The sequence below is a fragment of the Protopterus annectens genome, chromosome 3.part1 (assembly GCF_019279795.1).
Source record: "Protopterus annectens isolate FY-2018-M chromosome 3.part1, PAN1.0, whole genome shotgun sequence".
NCBI classification, from domain to species: Eukaryota; Metazoa; Chordata; order Ceratodontiformes; family Protopteridae; genus Protopterus; species Protopterus annectens.
The window spans coordinates 1,347,860,499-1,347,880,242 of record NC_056732.1 but is presented as its reverse complement, the minus strand read 5'-3'; the positions used below and the strand labels follow the sequence as shown (position 1 = coordinate 1,347,880,242).

At 40.0% G+C, this 19,744-nt stretch overlaps 2 protein-coding genes across 9 annotated transcripts in view; one reads left to right on the top strand and one right to left on the bottom strand.

Annotated features, from left to right (window-relative positions):
* THEM6 (thioesterase superfamily member 6) overlaps positions 1-19,744 on the bottom strand; it is an 838,692-nt gene that overhangs the window by 345,498 nt on the left and 473,450 nt on the right. The gene's annotated exons all lie outside the window — the stretch shown is intronic.
* DNAJC5B (DnaJ heat shock protein family (Hsp40) member C5 beta) overlaps positions 1-19,744 on the top strand; it is a 534,023-nt gene that overhangs the window by 67,602 nt on the left and 446,677 nt on the right. The window lies entirely within an intron of this gene.

Here is a 19,744-nt window from a genome sequence, read left to right as displayed (position 1 = left end):
AAGCTTAAGCCTACAACACTTGCAACCAATAATCTACCTACTGAATACATTAAAATCATGGCAGAAGCCATCTCCATTCCACTGTTTATAGTCATAAATTAGTCCATCTCAGAACACCAAGTACCAGTGATCTGGAAAATATCACATATCATCCCTTTAAACAAAGGCAGAAAATCAACAGAACTGTCCAACTACTGACCTATAGCTATATTATCTCCAATATCCAAAATTCTCAAAAGATGCAGCCATTCACAAATGCTAGACCATCTACCATCTAATAATCTTACTTATATATAACACTCAGCATGGATTTTGGCCTAATTATAATGACACAACTGTCCTTAAGAGCTTTACTAACTTTATTAACCACCACCGCAATCAAGGCAGTCTAGTTTCCTCTTTCTTTCTTGAGCTTTCCAAAGCTTTCAATATGATCTCACATAATACGATCTTAAATACACCCCTGAACTTAAACTTAGCCATTCTGCACTTGCAAGGTTCCAGGACTATCTAACTGGATGCCAGCAAGCTGTAAAATGGCAAAACCTCTCTCCTCTACTGCCTGTCACCTTGGGAGTACCTCAGGGGTCAATACTGAGACCTCTTCTTTTTTCTATTTTTACTAACAATCTTCACACTGCTACCCTACATGCCTCCTTAGTGCATCATGCAGATGATTCCGCCTTGATTTGTACAGCCCCAACAATTCAACAACTTCAACACATAACACAGCAGTCCTTCACAGCGGTTGAATCCTGGCTATATAATGCTCAACTTATACTCACTCCTAATAAAACTATGCTCATCCTTTTCTGTCCCACTAGGACCATAGACTCTCCTCCACCATTTAACATCTCATCATCAAACAATATCATTATTTCACCAGTGTCCCAAACTAAACTTCTTGGAGTTGTCATAGACCACAACATGAAATATGACATACGCATAGCAGAGATAATAAAAAAAGTACACAAAAGCTAGGAACCCTATACAGTAATAAACAGTTTCTAAATAAAAATACAAAGGCCACACTTGCAAGAACCTACCATCTCTACCTTACTCTATGCCTCACAGATTCTCACTAACCCAAAGAAATCTGACTTAGCGAAACTCATCACTTGCTATAATAAAATTGCAAAGTTTGCCACAGATTTTAATTATATATCCCATTACTGCTTGGCACTAAAACAAGTCTCATGGCTCATACTACCCAACCTACTAAGTTATAACTAACTCACCATATCTCATCAAATACTTCATCAACAAGGAAAAACCCCAGCCCTTCCAAACCTCCTAAATCACTGTGTATTGCCTTCCAGTAACAAATCATTATTAAACATAACCAAATCAAATAATGCCGCTGGTGATTCCCTTTATTCAGACTACATAGCCAAAACTTGTAATTCCTTGCCCCTTAACATTAGGTCTACTATTTGCATAACAAATAAAAACAAAAAATACTCAAATCACACATATCTAATAGTTATCTCTTCTCCTGTAGTAAGCGTTTTGCTAACCAGGGTTACTAACGGGCAGCTATACAATTACAATTCTTGACAAGTATTCCTTTTCAGACTCTATGTTATTTAATAAATATTTTTTCCAGTATGCTTGTTTAAGCCTTAAATATTGTTCTGTGAATGCTAAGCAAAACTTTAAGCTTATTTATCTCTATTGCTTAAATATCATTGTATATACTATGTTAATGTAACCCTCTCTCTCTCTCTCTATATATATATATATATATATATATATATATATGTGTGTGTGTGTGTGTGTGTGTGTGTGTTTAATTTTTGTTTTGTTCTGTTGTCTGTAAATGTGGAGCTTTTCTTCCTGGGCCTCTGCTGAAAAAGGACAATTTTGTCCGGTAGGACTTTCCCAGTAAACAATTATGTCTGCCCTTAGAATAACCACTGGACATCTTCTGTTTACATGGATACTTGGAGGAAATCATTATCAGTTCCAACAAAGATTCATGAGAAAATAAAGAAAAAGGTCCATTACTCCATGGGAAGCTTACTGTTTATTGTGTACTTCTTTGTTGGACCAAAAGATATTACACCTCTTAGATCATTTGTGAAGGCTGTCAACATTTTAATATATTGGAACTTGCTATATTGTGTTATGTAATTCAGACAAGAGAAAGAAATGTTAAAAAAACTCACTATTTCCTTCTTCTTTGGGTTTGTGCAGCCTTAGAGGTAGCATGTATAGAGATTTCTGATTTGGGGATACTGAACCCACATTACTGCCTCATCAGAAAAAAAAAATATTTTTCTATTTGGTGCTAAATTTATAGTGATTAGTTTATTAGGCTTATATATTTTAGATGTAATTTGTATCTCAGCTATGGAACAGGACAGGTTCAATAAAGCCAAGACAAATAGTCCTGCTATATGTAATAACATAGATGCTGATCCTGCAGCACTTTACCTTTCCTCTTATCTCAGCAAAGGATGACTATTTTATTAAGTTTCTATCTTTTTGATGAAAAATCAGAAGTGTAAGCCACAGTGGTTCAGCGGTAGCGTTGTTGCCTCACAGCAAGAGGTTCTCCTGTTCGATTCTCAGCTGGAGCGCCTTCTGTGTGGAGTCTGCATGTCCTCCCCGTGGTCGAGTGGCATTCAAAAGACATGCATAGAATGGGCGTGCCTTTGTTGAAGGTTGGGCATCGAGCTGGCACCCGCAAAAAAAAATCTACTGCTAATAATTAGCGGACCGGAGTTCCACTGTGGCGACCCCTAACCACGAAAAGCCGAAAGAAGAACAAGATAACTATGGCAACAAATTATATGATTCAGTTTAATCTAACCCTCAGGAAAGGACTGAACAGTTGTGTAAGTTAAACTAAACCATAACATCAGATGTTTGAATGATCACTGCTGCAGTAGCCTTATCTATATTGGTTATATCATGCCAAGGATATAACAGCTAGCCAGCTTCCAAAGTTTCAGGGCACCTTCCATGCACCCAAACTGTTAGGCAGCTCAAGCTGAGATGAATAAAAGACAGGTTTGAGCACAAAGCCCTTTGGTATTTTCCTGTCAGCAGAGAAAGGGAGGCTGAGCCCTGACAGGGCAATGCTAGGAGCAACAAAAAAGAAATGCCCACATGCTGGTAAAAAACATACAACAAAACAAGGTTGAAGGAGGGAGGGAGTAGTTATTGTAGTGGTGATCATTCAAACATCTACTGTTATGGTAAGTTTAACTTATGCAACTGTACTGTGCTCAACATACTGATCACTGCTGCAGTAGCCTTAGCTATATGAGTAATATGGGTAAATTAACTTAGCTAACTACATTTGGGAGGTAGAAGGAGAAGAGTCCAGAAGCCCCTGGAGAATGGTGTGAACAAAGCTTGATCTGGACGTAGAGAAGGAATCAAGCTTATAGTTCTTTGTAAAAGTATGCACAGAGGACAAAGTAGCAGTTTCTAGAATGCTTCTAGAATCCAACCCTTTCCAAAAAGCCACAAATGAAGCCAAGGCCCTGGTAGAGTGAGCCTTGACCCTGTCTGGAATAGTTTTGTTATGGTGAATATAACAAAAGATAATAGCCTTAGACAACCATTTGGAAACAGTCTGTTTTGACACAAGTTATCTATTCTTCTTATCCTCACAAGAAAATGAACAATTGATCTGAAGATCTGAAAGATTTAGTTCTATCAAGATAGTATTTGAGTTGCCTGTGGATATCCATGTTATGGAGTATCCTTTCTCCCTCATTTATAGGTTCAGGAAAATAAAGAGGGAGATGGATATTTTGGCTTAAAGTAAACTTGGATACCACCTTAGGCATAAAAGAAGTATTAGTTCTCAATGAAACCCTGTCCTTGTGAAAAACGAGATAGGGTTGACTCACTGAAAGAGCGAACAACTCAGATACCCTTCTTACAGAGGTCAGAGCAATTGGTAAAACTGTTTTTCATGTTAAGAACCTCAAGTCAGCTAGATGAGCTGGTACAAATGGCACCAGTATTAGCTTCTCTAACACAGAATTAAAATTCCAAGGATGAACTACCAGTTTTCTTTGAAGCCTCATAGACAAACCCCTTTCAAGAACATTTTGACATGAGACTGCATTGAAATAGGAGGATCCATGGGTAGACATGCTGAAATGGCCAAATAATGAACCTTGATAGAGGAATGAGAAGACAGTAGGATAGTAACTCACACAAATTTTGTAGAACCAGAGAACAAATAGTCCTGCATGGGTGCTGGTTATGTTGTTTGCAACAACTAGAAAACCTTTTCCATTTGCTTATACATGATTTTCTAGTAGCAGGCTTTCTTGTCTCCATTAGTACCTGCTGCATGTCCTCAGTAAACAGGTGCCTAAATGAAATTAGGACCTTCACATCCAAGCAGTCAGTTAAAGTTGATTCATGTCAGGGTGTAACACACACACACCTGTTGTTGTCTGGATAGATCTAGTCTATGAGGAAGCTTGTAGTAATTGCCCCTGGCCATTTCCAAAAGAAGGGAGAACCATGGTTTCTTGTGCCAGAAGGGAGTCACCGCAATGATCTTCAGAAGTACTCTGGGTATTAGTGGAAAGGGTGGAAAGAACATACATGAATATTCCTGTCCAAATGAATAGAAAAGGCATCTGTCTTCCAGGTCTCCTTGCATGGAGTCCTGGACTAGAATATTGCCAGTTGATTGTTCAGATAGGAGGCAAAGAGGTCTACTTGAGGAACTCTGTACAGATGGATCAAATTTTAGAACACCCCTGATCTAGTTTCCATTCATGAGGCTCTTCACATGGTCCTGCCCAGCTAGTCTTCCACACAATTTTGCTGTGATGGAATATAGGATGCTTGTCAAGTGAGACTTTGATATGAAGCTATATTTCAAGCTAGCATGGCTAGTCTGCAAAGGGGGGTATGATTTGGTTCCCCCTTGATTGTTGATTTACCACATCACTGTGGTATTGTCTGTAACCACTTGAAGAGGTCTAGGGACCAAAGAGTTGAGTGTCTTGATCAGAGAAATCATCTCTTAGATATTTATGTGCTTGTATCTGTCCTTGGTGTCTCACATTCCCTGCACTTTTATCCTTCCTGAAACTACTCCCCAAACAAAGTCTGAAGCATCTGTGGGAACAGACTGCTTTAGAGCGGAGAGGGAGAAGGGGAGACCAGGACTGAAGGATATCTGTTATCTCCACTGAAAGATCTCTCTTCAGACAAACCCCAACATTGGGATTTGAAATGATAAAGGGCGTTGATGCTGGGATCAAAGAGATTTCAGATAACACACTGTATCCTTTTCATGTGGAATTTTGCCAGGGGTATCATGATAGGGGCCACAATCTGAGTGGAAAACTTTAGATATAGATCTAGATAAAGATATATATATATATTTTTTTCATGTGGAAGAAAAGCTGTCTGAACTGAGACATCTAGGAGCACAATACTGTGTGATGGAGTCAAAAAAATCTTTTGAATGTTCTCTTGAAATCCTAGTTTGTGTAAGATATCTCTCATTTAAGTGAGAGATTCCTAATACTTTGAAAAAGACTCTGCAAAGATAAGCAAGTCATCTAAATATGGAAAAGCTGTAGTCTGCAATGAGCTATAAGTGGAGCTAGATACAGTGTGCACACTCTTGGTGCAGCGGAAAAGTCTAGTACCGCCACAGAACTTGAAAGAGAAAGAAGAAGTCACTGGTTGTGAAGTGATATCATTTTGATTTTGGGCACTAGCATAAACAGGGTTAGGAAAGAAAGAAAGAGAGAGAGAGTAAGAAAGAAAGAAAAGAAAGATAAAGAACTGGTCTCCAAGCATTTTTTTTCTCAGGCAATGGGAGTATCCTTGAATAAAAATCTTTCCCCACCTGGAAAGGAGGAATTGGTTTTATTACTCCTTAGGATAGCATGTGGTGAAGAACTGGTAGAAACAAAATAGTGTGATCTGGAGGATGAGGAATGACACTCTGGAAAGGAAGAATTTCCTCCCAGTGTCATCTATAACCTTGATGAATTATTTTAAGAAACCATTTGTCTGAAACAATCTGTTACCAAAGAGAAACATGGTGAGTCAGACCTTCTGGAAGAAAAAAAGAGGCCAGGATGGGAGGGTGCCGCAAGGTCTCTTAAATAGTCATTCAGATTTGTTGGATTGTCCTTGGTGTTGGGACGGTTAAGACTTCTTTTTGGAACTCCTTTTACATTTCTTATACATCTGTTTACCTGTATTTTGTAGAGACTGGTTATTCTGTTTTTTTTTTTTTTTTTTTTTTTTTTTGCCAAAACTGGATAGAAAATCCCTTGGAAAATTTGGGAAAGGAAGGATGAAAAATATTAAGAGATTGCCTGGATCAACTTGCACCTTTCATCATACTTTTTGACCACCTATGCAGCAGAGGGGCCGAGCACTAAATCACTACCCAAGGGAGAAGTTAATGTCTCATTTTAACATAATCTGGGAAGTTCTGAGACTGCAGCCATGCAAATTTCCTCAAAACAGTGCTAGTGGCCATATCCCTGGAAGAGGTATCAACAGAAACATACACGCACACTCACTGTAAACAATGAGTTTTAAAAGTTGCAGAAGTGTACACTTTTTTCCCCATACCTATCAATTATTTTCACATCCTTATCAGAAAGAGTAAGGTTGGAGTGAACTAAGTGCCTAGCAGCAGTGGGATCAACTAAAAACTGTAGCTGCTGGGTCAGGTTTGGGAATAGTGTATAAAAAAATTTAAAAGACTGAGGAACTTTATACACCCTATCTGCTTTTTAGGAGCAACTGTCTGTTTATCAGGAAAACTGTAGGAAGTAACACACACACATCCTGTAAAGCAGACAGAACATGAGGAATGAGTGTTGGTTCTGGAAAGTCCTTCTGTAACAACTCATAGTATTTGTAAGGGGATGAGAAACCTCAGCGGTCTCCCATTGAAAACACCAACACATTCTAGAAATAGTCTCAAAGAAAGAGAAACCCCAACAGGGAGAATCAGAAGTTAGGCCATCATGTGAATCTGAATCAGAAATCTGAGTAAAAAAAACGATATCCATCCCCGCATCTTCCTGTTCAGATTCAGAATCTTGAACCTTTTCAGGAAAAGATGAATCCCTGTTTCTTTTACCAGAAGGATCACTAGCCGGAATTAAACCCTGATCCAAACCAAGTAAACTACCCCTATCCAAAGAAAATTGAGGAGGGGTACGTACATGCATGCATGATTTTCTGGTTTTATTTTTATTTTATTTTTTTCTTTTATTTACAGGATATATATCAACACCAAGATTGCACTACAGTATGGAAAAGGACAAATTTCAAATGCTGGGCAACTTGTTACTTCCCCTGTCAAAGTCATTTGTTGAACTGAATGTTCACGGAAGTGAACGTTCACTGTATATGGTTTGATGAATGAAGGTTCATGGAAGTGAACCTTCGATAAAGTAATATAGATCCTTGTCAGCAGTAGTACTTTGTCCAAGAAAGTCTGCATACAAGGTTTGATTAGGGGCTGAGATGACTGAAGAGAGGCAGAGAAGGTGGGTGTGAGGGAGCTTGTTGATACACTCCCTAAGCAGAGGCATGGTCGAAAAGTACAGTTGCGTACACTTACCATAAATGTAGATGTTCGAGTGTATTCACTGTTGCAGTCATTACATTTGGGTAATCCTGCTGGCAGGTTGCCCTCAGTCAGCCTGAATTCCAAAGTCATGGGTCCTGTGTCAGCTGCTGTCACCCCTTCCCTGATGTCAGGTCGTCAGGGGTATAAAAGATGCGGCCGATGCCATTTTCTTTAGTCTTTCTTGCCCCAGATGTCAGGTGCCCCCTAAAAGGGTAGCCAAAATTTATATACATATAAATACATGCACCAATATAAACTTTACCTTCATCTACAAGCAAATACACCACATAGGTAGTATAAATCAGAGAAGGAAAGATAGGTTTCATGAGAAAAAAAGGGGGATGTCGGGTGGGTAACATGGACTGCAACAGTGAATACACTCGAACATCTACATTTATGGTAAGTGTACACAACTGTACTATGTTCTTCGTGTTTTACTGTTGCAGTCATTACATTTGGGTAGAGTCCCAAAGCTATGGATGGGAGGCTAGTGCTAAGCAGCATTAGGAGCGGCTATGAGGCCCTGCAGAACTGCAGTGGCAAAGCCTGCCCTGTATTTAGAATAAAGTGGCAGATGATAGTGCTTTGTAAAGGTGTGCACTGAACTCCAAGTAGCAGCCTCTAAAATGTCCTTGGTTGGTACTCCCCTGAGAAAGGCTGCTGAAGTGGCTGCAGCTCTGGCTGAATGTGGCCTAATGCCCTTAGGCTCTGGCTTGCCATGGTGTAAGTAGCAGAAATGAATGCAGTGGCCTATCCACTTTGAAATAGTCTGCTTTGAGATAGCCTTTCCTTGTGATCCTGCAGCATATGCCACTAGTAGTTGTTCCGACTTTCTGAAAACTTTGGTACTGTCCAAGTAGAATCTAAGTTGTCTGTGTACGTCCAAAGAATGCAGAATTCTCTCCCCCTTGTTCTGTGGATTTGGGTAAAAAGTTGGCAGATGAATAGTTTGGTTAAGGGCCACACTGGACACCACCTTGGGCATAAATGTTGGGTTTGTCCTCAGAGTCACCCTGTCTGGATAAAAAATGATGAAAGTTTCCACAGCCATGAGTGCCTGAAGCTCTGAAACTCATCTTGCAGAGGTTATTGCTAGGAGCAGAGCTGTTTTCCAGGATAAAAACTTTATATCAGCAGTAGCAGCTGGCTCAAAAGGAGGCAGGGTGAGTTTTTCCAAGACATAGTTGAGGTCCCATGCAGGCATTGGTGATCTCCTTGGAGGCCTTAAATTTTTGGCTCCTCTGAGGTACTGTTTTAGTAAGGGATGAGAAAAGATTGGTGGCACTGTATTGTAATTAACCAAAATGGCAGAGGCATGAATTTTAATAGATGAAAAAGATAGACATTTGTCCAGCATCTCAGTTAAGTATTGCAAAATCTGAGGAATATTTGGCACAGCTGTATTAGTTCCTTGTGCCTAGTTCCAAGCACAGAATTTCTTCCATTTTCCAGCGTAAGATTTTCTAGTACTATACCTTCTGGCCTCCAAAATGACATCCATCACAGCTTTACTGAGAGGTGTGTTTTGTATGACTACATTATCCGCCATGCTGCCAGGTTTAAAGTCCTGAGTTGGCTGTGCAGGATCTGATTGTTTTGCTGGGACAGTAGATGAGGTATCTGAGGTAAGTTCCACGCTGGGCATTGAGACAAGCTCTTTAGTATTGGATACCAGTACTGGCGGGGCCAGTCTGGGGCAATCAGTATCATCCTTGGCTTCTCCTGTCTGACCTTTAGGAGTACCTTGGGGAGGAGAGGCAAACGGGGAAATGCATATACTGATGGGTCTTTCCAGCTGAAAGATAGTGCATCCACTTTCCATGCTTGTCTCTGATAAAGCCTTGTGCAGAATCCTTTTAGTTGGTAGTTGTGAGGGGAGGCAAATAGATCTATGTCCGGGCATCCCCATTTCCTTGTTATCATGCTGAAGATTTGTGGATCCAGGTGCCACTCGTGGGGATCCATGAGGTTTCTGCTTAGTTCGTCTGCCAGAGTATTTTTCCTTCCTGGCAGGAATTGTGCCTGCAGATGTACTTGGTAAGTCAATGCTGTGTCACACAAAGTCATGGCTAGTCTGCAAAGAGGGTAAGAATGTGTGCCCCCCTGCTTGTTTATGTACCACATGACTGTGGTGTTGTCTGTCTTTATCAGTAGTTGTCCTGGATGAAGTAGGTCCTTGAAGGCTGTCAGGGCATTTTGAACTGCTAGCATCTCTTTTTGACTTGATATGTAGATGCATTTGGTTTGGGGTCCATGTGCCCTGAATGCATGTTCCTGCCATGTGCCCCCACCACCCCCAGGCATAATCTGATGCATCCGTTGTTAGTGTCTGCCTGGCTGGGGGTAATGTGAATGGCTGTTCCTTGTTTTGGTGACAAGCCCTTGCCCACCATTGAAACTCCTGTTGCAGGCAGGGAATGAGAGTAATCATAATTTCTAGGCTGTTGCAATGTTGAGTCCAAACACTTTTTAGGTACCATTGAAGTTTCCTCATATGCAGCCTTGCATATGGAATTAGTAGGATGCAGGATGCCATGAAGCCCAGAGCCTGCAGAATTTTTCTTGCCGATAACTGGGCCTTTGTTGCTAACATTTTGAAATAGGTAGTCAGTTGCCTTTGTTTGTCTGGCATGAGATAAGCCATCTGGGCAGTTGTATTTAAGATTGCACCCAGGAATATTATCTCTTGAGAGGGTACTAGTTTTGATTTCTTTTCGTTGACTGTGTACCCTAGGCATGTTAGAAGCCTTTTCACGAACGCCAGATGCTGTAGAAGAATGTCCTTGTTCTCTGCCTGAATTAAACAGTCGTCCAAGTAAGGATATATTTGTATTCCTCTTTGTCTGCAGAATGCAATTACTGGTGCCAGGCACTTTGTAAAGACCCTGGACACAGTAAATAAGCCAAAGGGCAGTGCAGATAATTGGTACTGCAGTGAGCCAGCCTTGAATCTGAGGTATCTTCTGCATATTTGTCTGATTGGGACATTCACCAGCCAAGCGTTCCTGCCCAGCATGGGCAGAAGCTGCTGCAAAGTCAACATCTTGAATTTTGGTATGTCCAGGAATGTGTTCAAAATAGATAGGTCCAGTACTGGCCTCCAGGCCTTGTCCTTTCTGGGTACCAAGAACAGTCTTGAGTAAAATCCTTGTCCCTGCTCTTGCTCTGGTACTAGTTGAATGGCCCCCATGTCCATGAGGGATGAGACTTGGTTTTGTGACTTTGCCCATTGATTTTTTGGCAGATCTGGCCATCCGTTTGCCTTTGGCAGGGTATGGAAATGGAACTTGTAGCCTTGTGACACGATATTTAAGACCCACTTGTCCTGGGTTATAATGTGCCAATTTTGAGAAAAAAGTGTTAATTTTCCCCCTAAAGTTGCTGCCAGAAGATAAGTGCTTGGTGCAAGCAGAGGGAAGCCATTGTGACTGTTTCCTGAATGGTTGTGACTTGTTTTCTCCAACTTTGGAGGTAGAAGCTCCCCATTGTTTTGAGCGGAATGAACCTTGCGCCTGGGATCTGCCTCTAGGGCGTCTGGTTCTGCCCCTTTGAGGTCTGTCTGACACAGGAAAGGACCAATTCTTTGTTGGCCAGTGTCTGCTAAACCTAGGTGGCTGTACTTGTAAAAAATCTTTGACCATTTGCATAGATTTAGCTTTGTCCCCCATTTTCTTTAACACCTCTCCTGACTTAACACCAAACAAAGTATCATGCTGTAAAGGAGCATTTAATAATTTAACTTTAATATGATCAGGCAAATTTTGTTCCTTTAACCAAGCATGCCTCCTAATAACAGAACCTGTAACTGCGGCCCTGCAGGAGGCCTCTAAAGAATCAAAACCACATTGCAAAGTATGCTTTCCAACTTGTTCAGCTGCATGCAATATATCCTGCATTTCCTTGTTTTCTGCACATTCAGTGTTTAACAACATTTTATGTTTAAGCAATGCCATGACATGTTGTTGATATTTGAGCATATGAAACTGACAGTTTAAGGCCCTTATAGCCAAGGTAACAGATGTGTAAACTTTTTTTTCCCCATCTATCCAGTGCCCTAGAATCTCTGTCGGAGGGGGTAGGGTTTTTTGCAGTGGAAGCCTTAACTCCTTTGGGACCCTGAGAAATAGTTTCTGGGTCTGCAGCAGGGTTTTTAAAAAGGAATTTATGAGAGTCAGGAACCCTGTAATATCTGTCTGGCTTAACCGGAGCTGGAGGTAAGGAGTCAGGTGTAAGACTAGACTCCGAAAACACATCATCTACAATGTCTAACACAGGTGGGATGGCTAGGGGCTTGTGTTGAGGTTGTAAAAGGAAATCCCTGAGCCGCTTTTTAGATTCTGAAAAATCTTGGCTCTCCCAGTGGAAATGCTCCCTCATGGTATGTAAGGTTTCCCCAAAAGAATAGCCCTCAGGAGGAGAAGCTGAAGGTATAGATTCTTCAGCATCAGAATCCTCATGGGGGGAAGAGAATATTCCTGATCAGAAGAGGAATCAGAAGAAATGGAAACCTGATCTGAAGATTCATAGTCAGTCTCTTGCGTAGGCCTTTTTTCAAGAGGGGGATGGGAACCCCTGATCAAGGTAATCAAGTCTTCGGCCATTTTGAGCATCTGCTTTTTGGGCATGGAGGCCTGTCCACATGGCTCTTGAGTTTGCTTCTTTGTCTTTGAAGGTGCTTTAGTCTTTGCCTTTGAAGTTGGTTTAATGTATAAATGTTTAGGTCTGAATACACGTTCAGAAGCCAGTGCCTGCTCAGCGTCTCCAGACCCATCTGAAGGAATAGTGTCTGAGGCTACAATACCTTGAGTTTCCAGTGGCATAGCAGACTCCACATGGGAGTCGGTAGCGGCCTGCGACTCTAAAGTAGCGGGCATCAGGGGCTGCGAAAGCACCTCACTGAGAACTGGCGAACCGGCAACTGGCTTAGGAGAAGCTTCGTCATCGGTTTTGGGCCTCAGTTGTCTATCTTTTTCGTTTTCTTTGCATTTTTTGTGAACTCCGGTAGTTGGTTGGCTCTCCGATGACATTTCTGGGTAATTAAACCTGCGCCCAAAATAGTTTAATGCAAAGTCATACTGAAGCTTAATAGTGCGTTGGTTAAATCTAGCACAAAACCGACAGCCTGAAACGTTATGATCAGGGCATAGGCAAGGAATACAGTAAGAATGAAAGTCCTTATGAGGTATTTGCTTCCCACAAGAAATACAATTATTAACTTTTCTGACATCGGACTGGAGCAAGAAAAAAGTTTCCCCAACAGGATACTTAGCTTTATAGAAGACTTTGGATCTGAAACTCGAACACGAAAATCTCAGGAATCGGCCGACCGGCACTTGCGAACTGCTTCTGCTTCGGGCACCGCACGGCAAGAAAGACTAAAGAAAATGGCGTCGGCCGCATCTTTTATACCCCTGACGATGTGACGTCAGGGAAGGGGCGACAGCAGCTGATGCAGGACCCAGGACTTTGGAATTCAGGCCGACTGAGGGCAACCTGCCAGCAGGATTACCCAAATGTAATGACTGCAACAGTGAAACATGAAGAACATCAGGGGAGTTGCCCTCACATGCAATCAACAAGTGTGGGGGTAAGGGAAGGGTAGTAAGTTTGGCATAAACTAAAAAAAAAAAAAAAAAAAACAAACAAACAAAGACAGACAGAAGCACAGAGTAGTCAAACCCCCAGGGTGGCCTCAGGATCCCAACAATACTAGAGTAAGTCTGGAGGGGGTAGCAGGAATGCTGGCAGACCCAGAGTGGATGTGGAGCACAGGGAGGTGAGCCAATACAAATGATATGAGGTCCTAGGGGAAAAATAACAAAAAAGTCTCTATACCAAGTATTAAAGAACAGCTAGAAGAATATCCATGAAAGGACGGACTCTTGTGGATCATATATACTGATGTCTCTGAAGGTAGACTAGGTCTCCCTAAAGTACACCCTGGCAGCCTCTCACTAAGGTAGTGCCTCAACAGTTGAAGAGTCCATTGTCAATCCATTTTCACTGAGCACTTCTATCAGGGCAGAATGACTGACTATATCAGATGCTCTTCTGAGATCAAGAAAAGGAGAAACAATTAATACTTCAGCACTCATACTAATGTCAACAGTGCCTGTAACTGCTAGGAGGGCTGTTCACTTGCTATGACCCTTCCTTAAGCCATGCAGTATTGAGGCAATGTTACCACAGTTATTTAGAAATTACTACCAATTTCTTATAAACATTCCTCAAAAATAACCTAGCAAAAAAAAAAGCAGCATAGAGACCTTGCATTTCTGTTATTGCTGACATCAGCAAAGGGTTAAAAATGTAATGTTTATAGGGTTGGGGGTTAAGAGTAGTAAAACAACCAGTAAAAAGACAACAGTTAAGTCTGTGGTTGAACAAGTATGTGGAAATGTATGGAGAAGCATCTTATTTAAGGGAAACAGAATGTAAATAAATAAATAAATAAATAAAGCACCCAACCTTGAGAAGAAGTTCCTTCTCATCTTTTCTGTAACAACATCCAGTCTAACACTGGAGAGCGGCTGCTCTATGTTGGGAACAGACAGTACTGGGAAGGGTCAGACAGGTAGGATTAAGGAAAGAGATGGAGCCTTGCATAGAGTTTAACTAGAAATTATAAAGGTGGATGAGAGTAAGAATCTAAAAAGTTGATGATTCAGATTACATGTGGTGTGTCTACCAAAGGCTTTCTTCATTTCAGGCCAGAAACCCCTACAACAGCTAAAGGATACAGTGTGCCTACCTTTTGAAGTAAATAGACTTGGCTATTTTTATTTGAATTGGGCATCATGAAGGGTGGGGATCAGTAGCATGTCACAGTTTGCAAAGTAAATTCTTGAGTTTAAAGGCAGATTTCATTCTTTGACCAGCAAGAAGCAGTGACTACTTCCTAATGTCTTAGTTGTTTTATGGACAACTAGATCTTGAATGACCTCCTGGATAGATTGAAGCCACTCAACAGTATCAGTAAGGCATTCTGTGGAGAATATCCATCTAAGTCTGCCTCTATCAGCTATCTCTAGTTAATTTAAGTTTTTCAGGAGAGTCTAAGACCATTAACATACCACAGTTGGGGCTGGATTAAGATGGATGCTGATGGAGTCACAGTTCCAAACTTATATTTTAAAACAGGCCTGTTGCTTAATCCTCATCTTACTTTGATTTGGTTTCAATGCCTGCCAAAATTACTTTTGCTTTTTCAGTACTATAAACTTAGTGAAGTTAGCAATCAGTGGCCCACAGGTACTGCACTACTCCTTAAGAAGCCCATGATAGGTTTTTCTGATCATTTGAGAAATCACAATTCATTTTTGAGGGTGATTAATAAAAGAATATTCATAGCAGTAAAAAGTAATTTGGGAAGTAAGCAGTTTGGATTTGAATCAAGATGCAGTACAACTGACTTGATGTCTGCAGTCAGGCAGATAGTGGAGAAGTTGGAGATGAGGAAGGAGTCTAACTGGGCATTCCTAGACTCACAGAAAGTATATGAAAAGGTCCCAAAAAAGCAGATTTGGGCAATCCCGCAAGTGTTTGAAATCCAGGAAACACTGGTAGAATTAATATAAGCTATGTGTAAGTACCTAATGATGCAAGTACAACCAGTGTTCTGAATTTCCGAGGGGTCCCCAGTGGGAGTGGATTTGCATCAGGGTTCACCTCTGAGCCCATTTCATTCATTCTGGCCATGGACTACATTACTTAACTGGTCAGAGGCAACAGATCAACAAAGCTGCTACACACAGATGTGGTAGCATTTCAAGCAGACACTGAACAAGAACTTCAGCAAGTGGTGTGGGACTGTAATCCCAAATAAAAGGCACTTGGGATGAACCCATGTGCAAACAAGGCAGTGGTCATGACAACAAATGAAGAAAATCAGAAAAAGTTAAAAATGGAGGGAAACTTGTGGAACAGGTTAAATGCTTTGAGTATCTGGAAGGTGTGATGAAGAAGGGAACGAAAGTTTGAATGAGAAAGTCAAAGCTAGAATGAGTGGTGCTTACACCAAGAGATACAGAGTGTCAGAAGTACTGCATGACAGAAAAATTCCAAAGAAGCTAAAAAGTTCCAAAGAAGCTGAAAAGTAAGGTGTATAAAACAGTCTAGCAACCATCGCTTCTCTATAGTAAAGAAAAGTTAAGCCAGATCAGCTTAGGAAGCGTGACATTATGGGGATAATATGTCTAAGATGGATAGCAAACTGCACATTTTGTGACAAATGAAGAAATAACTACATTAGAGCAGAAGCCAAAGTAGCCACGGTTGTAGAGAAGGTCAAGGAGCACAGATTACAGTGGTTTGGTCACATGTGCAGGAAAGCAGAAGACAGTTTGGAAAAGATTTGGGAGAAGTAGGAAGAAGGCAAGAGTACATGTGTATGCCCAGCCAATAGGTGGATGGATTGTGTGAGTGAAGACATGGGATGGTCAGGCATGACTGTTGAAGAAGGAAGGAGACTGGCACTGAACTGAAAGTGGTCTTGATAATTAAAATAACTCCAAAGGACACCAAGTTTATTGAAGTTAAGCACTTTCCTCTGTATTACAGAGACAGATAACAAAACTAAATAAATGTTAGCATAAAATATAATGTATTAATAAATTATTAAATAAAATACATGTTAACTTGGTTAACCTAAAATTCGATCAAGTTTTAAAACTGAAACTATAAGCATTGCTAGTGTTTTAAAACTTGATCAAATTTTAGGTTAGCCAAGTTAACATGCATTTTAACAATTTATTAATACATTATATTTTATGGTAACATTTATTTAGTTTTGTTATTTGTCATATGTAATATACTTATTGGTGTAATTAGATGTGTACATATTGCTTTTAAAAAATGTTGGCGCAATTTTGATTGGTTAATTGAGGGGTGGGTATATATTTGGCTGAGTTCCTGTGCAATATTGTTCAGAGGAAGTCTCTGTAATAGAGAAGAAAGTGCTTAACTTCAATAAACTTGGTGTCCTTTGGCTTGCTCACATTCTGCTGGTTGTTCTTTCTGTGGATTATCTACTATTTTGTGTAACTGAAATAACTTCCCAACACCACAGAGAAATTGAAAAAAGGGGTCGATGATGATGATGTTGGAAGTGAGTTTTGTTCCAATCCTCAGAGACTGTAGTGAGAATGGAGCAGACTACACTTCCCTAGATGCATTGTGCTTCATAGGCTATGAATATTACAATTTTTTATTTTATTTTACATTTGTTGACTGGGATAGTCCTACTGGATGCATGCCCATTTTCAGGGGAGGCCCGGGGAGAAAAGCTCCATGGAATAACAAATCACCATAACATGTTGCATATTACAAATAGCAAATATATCATTTACAGAGATTAGATGGGCAGACAATACAAATTACATATAGAATAGTTTCAGTGATTAGAAGAGCAAAACCCACCATTTTGAAAAGTCTTGAGATTTTCTTGCGTGACTATAACACTGGTGTGCGATTTTAGTTGCAGTGAACGCAAAGTATTAACATTTTAACTAACAAGCCCTTTTGATTTTAGTATTAGGTCTTGCGAGTTCAAAAGAGTACCAGCTCGGAAGATTCTGACTTGTATCGGAGTTGTTTTTTTGTAAAATCTTCATTTTGATTGTAATTGGCAATAGCACAGTTATATTCTAATTTCCATCATGTAGTACTTGATAGTCAAATGCTTAAAAGGAAGAAGCTCTTTAATGACATCAGTATACACTAGCTTTGAATCGGACTAGAGTAACTGCTGATAGGAGTAGACTTGTGATGGCGTTAGGATGTGAAGTGGAGTACCAACATGATAAAATGTGCCATAGAACATACACCGCAGTCTGCAGTAAAGGCATATTCATCATCTATAACTCAGTATAGAAGGAACGGTTTGCTGTATATTCTTCAAGACTGAACTGGTCGGTGCTGCTGCCAGATTTCTAAGATGTGACTCAGTGTGGTGCTTTTTCCCCAGATTATCTGTATCTGTCCTTTGTAGTCTCGGTACAGTAACAGAGATCTTTTGTGACAGTGCCTGCCAGATGTTAATAACAAATGATTGTTACGCCAGAATGCTGCTTTCAGGAAAGCTTATTATTCAGCTTTTGTTGTGAATAGCATTTTTTGACAGAATAGCTTATTTCATGTGTGGACATAAAGAGGAAATATTTCACTAATATTTTTCTAATGTTTATATTGGCTTCTGATTAATGATTGTATGCTTTTCTCTCTCAGATAAAGATATGAGTACTCTATGGGACTTTATTTCCAGTGTTGTGCATAAGTATAGATTTTTTCACTGAAACAACACTGCCATTAAAGGACTACTTTTATAGTTCTCACAATATAGCTAGTTCTATGGTTTTTGTCCATGGCAACATGGTCCAGTCAAAGTTTTTCTCTCAAAAACCTCTGGTGTTTGTAATTATCATTACAGACATATGTGTCCACCACAGAGATGGTCAGGGATGCTGCATAACAAGTGTGTGAGGAGTAAGAGAGGAGGGGATAGGAATGTGAGAGACAAGAAGAAGAATTTGCATATGTTCTGGGATGATGGAATTTAAGAGTACCCTCAGAATCCATTTATTTTTTTAGAGTATGGTAGTACCATACCATATGAACATTATTAAACCAACTCAGAAATTAACAGAGATATTTTTACCCATAGATGGAAGGTTTTCTGTATGTATATGGGCTTCACAAAGACTGAAGGCATGTTGACATTTCTGTCCTATATTCTTTTACTCTTGTGTTTTCTTGTATGCACCACAGTAGTATAAAGACAAGATGCCAGGTAGGTTGATTTTATATATATCCATGATATTCATGTTTTCATATTATATTGCAAAAGTGATATTAACTGTCAATGAAAGATGTACAATATTTATTTATATTTACTTATTTATTTACTTTTGATTACTGTGTAGTGTCTAACTGGGCAAGAAACCTGTTTTCAGCAGAGACCCAGGGAGAAAAGCTCCAAAAATTACAAAATACTAAAAGTAGTACAGTAAATACAAGAAAAATACCAAGAAAAACATATTTACAGAGTAAAAACTACAATACAGATGAAACAATATTTACAGAGCAAAAATACAATACAGATGAAACACAAGGCAGATACAATATGAACAATAGTGTGTGTTATTTATGTTTGTGTATGCCTGTGTGCATGTGTGTGTGTGTGTGTGTGTGTGTGTGTGTGTGTGTGTGTATTGTGTAAATTTTACTATTCATATTTACAGCTCCACTGAGCTTGACCTTATTTAAAATAGCTGTGTTTTTTTTATTTCTGTGTCTTTCTCCTCATTATGCAATCACCATTTATTTCCATATAGCAGACACAATTGGGGGTAACTGTAATGACTTGCTGTGCAGTACATATTTTTTTAGCCTAACCTTTTGAAGTCCTTGTCTCTCAGATGCTCATGCTTCCATGTACCTGGCATTAGAAGGATAAATCCACTATACTGGAATATCACAGTCTTCTATCCCCCACCAATATTGCATTGGCACGGGGATCATTTTTCCTCTCCTGACTTCCATAAAGTGAACTGTAGGCAACATGGCTAACAATAACAACAAATCATCACAACCAATACTTTTCTTTACATATTATCTGGACTAGGCCCATCCAAACTTACAGCTCCAGGTCCATGAAATCCTTAATGCAGACCTAACTACAGTAGGATGGTCTTGGATTGCTTGAAGATCTACACAGAAGAGGTGGAGTAGTTAGAAAATACCTTGGGAGATGCTCATCTGTTAAGGGAGTTGGCAAGAGAACAGTCCAAAGCCAAGCAGAAAAATAAAAAAGGGGGGGGGGAATCACACATGTAATAGCATTTCCAAGTTGTAAACAAATTCCTGTGCTGTAGTATTATTGGGATGCTAAGATTCTTTTTTATCAAATTCAATTAGCGTAAGGTCTCTTAATGTAATCAAAGTAGAGCAAGTAACCCATTGTTTTATTTCTTTGAGCAGAGCATCCAGCAGAGCCAGAGGAGAAAGGGTGTAATGTAAATAAATGTTTATCTTACTATGACCAACAAGTAGGAGAGGCCATCACCTAAATACACCCATATTCAGGATTGGGCCCAAAGAGGGTAACTATTTGAAATGTCGGACCTACTGGAGTACTAGAGCAAGTCTGGAAAT